General features: G+C 41.2%; 1 protein-coding gene across 1 annotated transcript in view; it reads right to left on the minus strand.

Annotated features, from left to right (window-relative positions):
* Window positions 1-6,000, minus strand: part of PDILT (protein disulfide isomerase like, testis expressed) — a gene marked incomplete at both ends in the record, with an annotated part of 43,764 nt that overhangs the window by 20,536 nt on the left and 17,228 nt on the right. The window lies entirely within an intron of this gene.

The following is a 6,000-nucleotide window of genomic DNA, read 5'->3' on the forward strand; positions in this document are numbered from 1 at the left end:
CCAAAGAAACAATACAAAAGATCAACAAAACCAAGAGCTGGTTCTTGGAAAGGATAAACAAGATTGATGAACCTCTAGCCAGGCTCACCAAGAAGCAAAGAGAGAGGACCCAAATAAACAAAATCAGAAATGAAAGAGGTGAAATAACAACAGACCCTGATGAAATACAAAGGATTGTTACAAAATACTACGAACAACTCTATTCCAACAAACTGGACAACTTGGAGGAAATGGACATATTCCTAGACAAATACAACCTTCCAAAACTCAATCAGGAAGAATCTAAACAGCTCAACAGGCCAGTAACTATGGAAGAAATTGAAGCAGTCATCAAAAAGCTTCCGGCAAACAAAAGCCCGGGGCCAGACGGCTTCACAGGAGAGTTTTACCAAACTTTCAAGGAAGAACTAAAACCTATCCTCCTCAGACTATTCCAAAAAATTCAAGAGGAAGGAACACTTCCAGGCTCCTTCTATGAAGCCAGCATCACCCTAATACCAAAACCTGATAAAGACAACACAATGAAAGAGAATTACAGACCAATATCCCTCATGAACATAGATGCCAAAATCCTCAACAAAATTCTAGCAAATCGGCTCCAGCAATACATCAGAAAGATCATACATCATGACCAAGTAGGATTTATCCCAGGAATGCAAGGATGGTACAATATCAGCAAATCAATAAATGTGATACATCACATAAACAAATTGAGAGATAAAAATCATATAGTCATATCAATAGATGCAGAAAAAGCATTTGACAAAATCCAACACCCTTTCTTGATAAAAACTCTCAACAAGGTGGGAATAGAAGGATCATACCTCAACATAATAAAAGCTATATATGATAAACCCACAGCAAACATCATACTCAATGGGCAAAAACTAAAACCATTCCCCCTAAGAACAGGAACAAGACAGGGATGCCCACTCTCACCACTCCTTTTTGACATAGTACTGGAAGTATTAGCTACCGCAATTAGGCAAGAAGAAGAAATAAGAGGCATCCAAATTGGAAAAGAAGAAGTGAAGCTGTCCTTATTTGCAGATGACATGATATTGTACATAAAAAACCCAAAAGATTCCATCAAAAAACTAATAGACTTAATAAATGAATTCGGCAATGTAGCGGGTTACAAAATTAACGCCAAGAAATCTATGGCATTTCTATACACCAATAGTGAACTTACAGAAAGAGAGACTAAAAAAGCAATCCCATTTACCATCGCACCAAAAAAATTAAGATACCTAGGAATAAACTTAACTAAGGAGGTAAAAGACCTATACACGGAAAACTACAGGACACTGAAAAAAGAGATAGAGAAAGACATAAACAGATGGAAGAACATACCATGTTCATGGATTGGTAGAATCAACATCATTAAAATGTCCATACTACCCAAAGCAATCTACATATTCAATGCACTCCCCATCAAAATACCAACGGCATATTTCACAGACCTAGAAAGAACTCTCCAAAAATTCATCTGGAATAAAAAAAGACCCCGAATAGCTGCAGCAATCCTGAGAAAGAAGAATAAAGTAGGAGGGATCTCAATACCAGATTTCAAGCTGTATTACAAAGCCACTGTTCTCAAAACAGCCTGGTACTGGCACAAGAACAGACATATAGATCAATGGAACAGAATAGAGAATCCAGATATCGACCCAAACCACTATGCTCAATTAATATTTGACAAAGGAGGCATGAACATACAATGGAATCAAGACAGTCTCTTCAATAATTGGTGTTGGGAAAATTGGACACACACATGCAAAAAATGAAACTAGATCACCAACTTACACCATACACAAAAATAAACTCAAAATGGATACAGGACTTAAACATAAGACGGGAAACCATAAAAATACTAGAGGAATCCACAGGCAACAAAATCTCAGACATATGCCAAAAGAACTTCTTCACTGACACTGCCCCTAGGGCAATGGAAGCTAAAGAGAAAATTAACAAATGGGACTACATCAAAATAAAAAGCTTTTTTACAGCTAAAGAAACCATCAACAAAACAACAAGAAAGCCCACTGCATGGGAGAACATATTTGCAAATGCTAGCACTGATAAAGGTTTAATCTCCAACATCTACAGGCAGCTTATGCAACTTAATAAAAGGAAGATAAATGATCCAATAAAAAAATGGGCAACGGACCTAAACAGAATATTTTCAAAAGAAGACAAGGAAGGCCAAGAGACACATGAAAACATGCTCAAAGTCACTTATTATCCGAGAGATGCAAATCAAAACAACAATGCGGTACCATCTCACACCTGTCAGAATGGCTATCATCAACAAATCAACAAACGACAAGTGTTGGCGAGGATGCGGAGAAAAAGGAACCCTCGTGCACTGCTGGTGGGAATGCAGACTGGTGCAGCCACTGTGGAGAACAGTATGGAGTTTCCTCAAAAAACTGAAAATGGAACTCCCATTTGACCCAGTAATCCCACTCCTGGGAATATATCCGAAGAAACTAGAAACACCAATCAGAAAGGATATATGCACCCCTATGTTCATAGCAGCACAATTTACAATAGCTAAGATTTGGAAACAGCCTAGGTGCCCGTCAGCAGATGACTGGATCAGAAAACTGTGGTACATCTACACAATGGAATACTATGCTGCCATAAAAAAGAAGGAATTCTCATCATTTGCAGCAACCTGGATGGAATTGGAGAATATTATACTAAGTGAAATAAGCCAGTCAATGAAAGAAAAATACCACATGATCTCACTCATTTATGGATAATAAAGAACATTATAAACTGATGAACCAAAAGATAGATACAGAGACAGTAAAGCAACAAACAGACTTTCAAATTACAGGGGGAAAGTTAGGGGGGGGGAGATAAGAAATCAAACGAAGGACTTGTATGCATGCATATAAGCATAAACAATGGACGCAAAACTCTGGGGGGTGAGGGCAAGTGTGGGTGTGGGGTGGGGGGGTAATGGTAAGATATGTACACATATAATACCTCAATAAAAAAATTAAAAAAAATAAAATGTCCATACTACCCAAAGCAATCTATAGAATCAACACAAACCTTATTAAAATACCAATGGCATATTTCACAAATCTAGAACAAATATTCCAAAAATTTATATGGAACCAAAAAAGACCCGGAATAGCTACAACAACCTTGAGAAAGAAGAACAAAGTTGGAGAAATCACAATACCAGATATCAAGTTATACTGAAAACTACCGTAATCAAAACAGCCTGGTACTGGCACAAGAACAGGCATATATATAATCAACCCATGCCTCTATGGTCAATTAATATTACATAAAGGGGACAAGAGCATACAATGGAGTAAAGACAGTCTGTTCAATAAGTGGTGTTGGGAAAATTGGACAGATACGTGCAAAAAAATGAAATTAGACCACCAACTTACACCATACACAAAAATAAACTGAAAATGGAGAAAATCCCAGAAGAGATAGGCAGTGAAATCTCAAACATCTCTTGTAGCAATATTTTTGTTGATATATCTCCTCTGCTGAGGGAAACAAAGGAAAAAATGAACAAATGGGACTACATCAAACTAAAAAGCTTCTTCACAGCAAAAGAAACCATAAACAAAGTGAAAAGAGAACCCACTGTAGGGGAGAACATGTTCACCAATGACATACCTGATAAAGGGTTAATATCAAAAAATATAAAAACTTATCCAACTCAACACCAGGAAGACAAACAATACCATTAAAAAATTGGCAAAATAGACACTTCTCCAAAGAAGATATGTAGATGGCCAATAAACATGAATAAAATGCTCAGTGTCACTAATCATCAGAGAGATGTAAATTAAAATGACAATGATATATCACCTCACACCTGCCAGACGATGACCATCAATAAATCAACAAACAACAGCGCTGGCTAGGATGTGGAGAAGAGGGAACCCTAATGCACTGTTGGTGGGAATGCAGACTGGTATAGAAACAGTACAGAGTTTCCTCAAAAAATTAAAAATGGAACTGCCATTTGACTTAGTGATCCAACTTCTGGGACTATATCCTAAGAATCCTGAAACACCAATCAGAAAGAATGTATGCACCCCTATGTTCATAGCAGCATTATTTACAATAGCTAAGACCTGGATACAGCCCAGTGTCCATTGGTAGATGAATAGATCTAACAATTGTGGTACATTTACACAATGGCATATTACACAGCTTTAAAAAGGAAGGAACCCTTAACTTTGTGACAGTGGGGATGGACCTGGAGGTTATAATGCTAAGCAAAATAAGACCCCAAATAGCTACAACTATTCAGGGTCAGAGAAAGACAAATACCATATGATCTCACATATATGTGGAATCTAACATAATAAACTGATGAACAAAAGAGAACCAGAGGCATGGATACATGGAACAAACTGACAGTTGTCAGAGGGAGGGGAGGGGAGGGGAGGGGAGGGGAGGGGAGGGGAGGGAGGGGAGAGGAGGGGAGGGGAGGGGAGAGGAGGGGAGGGGAGGGGAGGGGAGGGGAGAGGAGGGTAGGGGAGGGGGAAGGGGGAGACAGGATGAAAGAAGGTGAAGAGAATAACCAAAGAACATATATGCATACCCAGGAACACAGATAGCAATGTGGTTACAGCCAGAGGGAGAGGAAGGTGGAATCTGGGGGGAGGAGAGCAACAGGGAGTAAAAAGGGGGGACATTTGTAATGTCAACAATAAAAAAAAGAAGATTAAAAATTAAATAGCAAAGAATACATAGGACTGAAATGCAAAACAGTAAATTGGTATATAAATTAATATGCAACTTATTCCTGGCTTCATTTATAATCAGCAAGGCAAGTAAATGGCGTCTGGTTCTACATGTCTAGGATCATCATCCAGGAGCCCCAAGAAAGAATAGTGCCATAGAACCAAGATGGCAATGTAGGTAGACACCAGTACTCACACAACCACATCAAAGTACAACTGAAACACAGAACAACCATCATTCAGAACCGCCTGAAAGCTGCCTGAATGGAAATCCTACAACTAGAGAAGTAAAGCATAAACTACACTGAGACTGGTAGGAGGGAAGAGGCACAGAGTGAGCTGGTCCAAAACCCACATGTGGCATTGTTTTAATTGGGAGGGATATCTCCAAGGCCTCCTGTGAGGAGCATGGGGTCCCAGCCCCACACCAGCCCCCCAGCCCAGGGTTTCAGTGTTGGGAAGAGAAGACCCTGTAACTTCAGGCTGTAAAAAACCAGTGGGGATTGTGGCTGAGTGACATGGAGGCTGCTGGAGTCCCAGGTATTCTCTTAAAGGGCCAGCACATGAACTGACAAGGTCCTGCCTCCTCTGACCTCCAGTGCCAGGTGGCAGCTTTGGGGGAATCCAGGGACATACAGGGAGGAACTGGATGGTCTGCCATTAGCGCAGGAACTTGGGCAGCTTTCTCCCAGAGAGGGGTGCTCACAGGGGTCATTATTCCTGTGCTGATACCTTCCCCATTGCAGAGCTGAGTGGTAGCCATATCTGAGTCTCCATCAGCATGATCCACACTGCTCGCTCCACCCCAGTGATTCCCTGAGATCCTGCCCCATCCAACTTGCAGCCCCACCCAAGCTGTTTGCAGCTGCTTTTCCATATGAATGGCCTGTCCTGGCTCAGGCTTCAGACTTTGCTTAAATCTCTCAAACAAGCAGCAGCTGGAGTCAGCGTGCCCCAAACCTATCGATAAGAGGCCCAAGACCTGGCACTAGCACCAGCCTGCCTTGCTTCACAGCTGGGCCTCGTCTGGACATTCTGTGGGCCAATACAAGTAGCAGCCATCTGCAGATCTCTCTGTAGCTCCTGCCCGTGGCACCAGGCAGTGGCTGACTTTGCACCTCCCAGGGGGCCCCAAAGCCAATGCACCCAATGGACAACTTCAGACCATATGAGATTACAACTCTACACATCCACAAGGGACACACTTAAGCCCCACTGAAGCAAGTCCTGCCCCATAGGGGTATCTCCTGCACAGCAGCTCTTCACT

Source organism: Cnephaeus nilssonii (assembly GCF_951640355.1).
Source record: "Cnephaeus nilssonii genome assembly, chromosome: 2".
NCBI lineage: Eukaryota > Metazoa > Chordata > Mammalia > Chiroptera > Vespertilionidae > Cnephaeus > Cnephaeus nilssonii.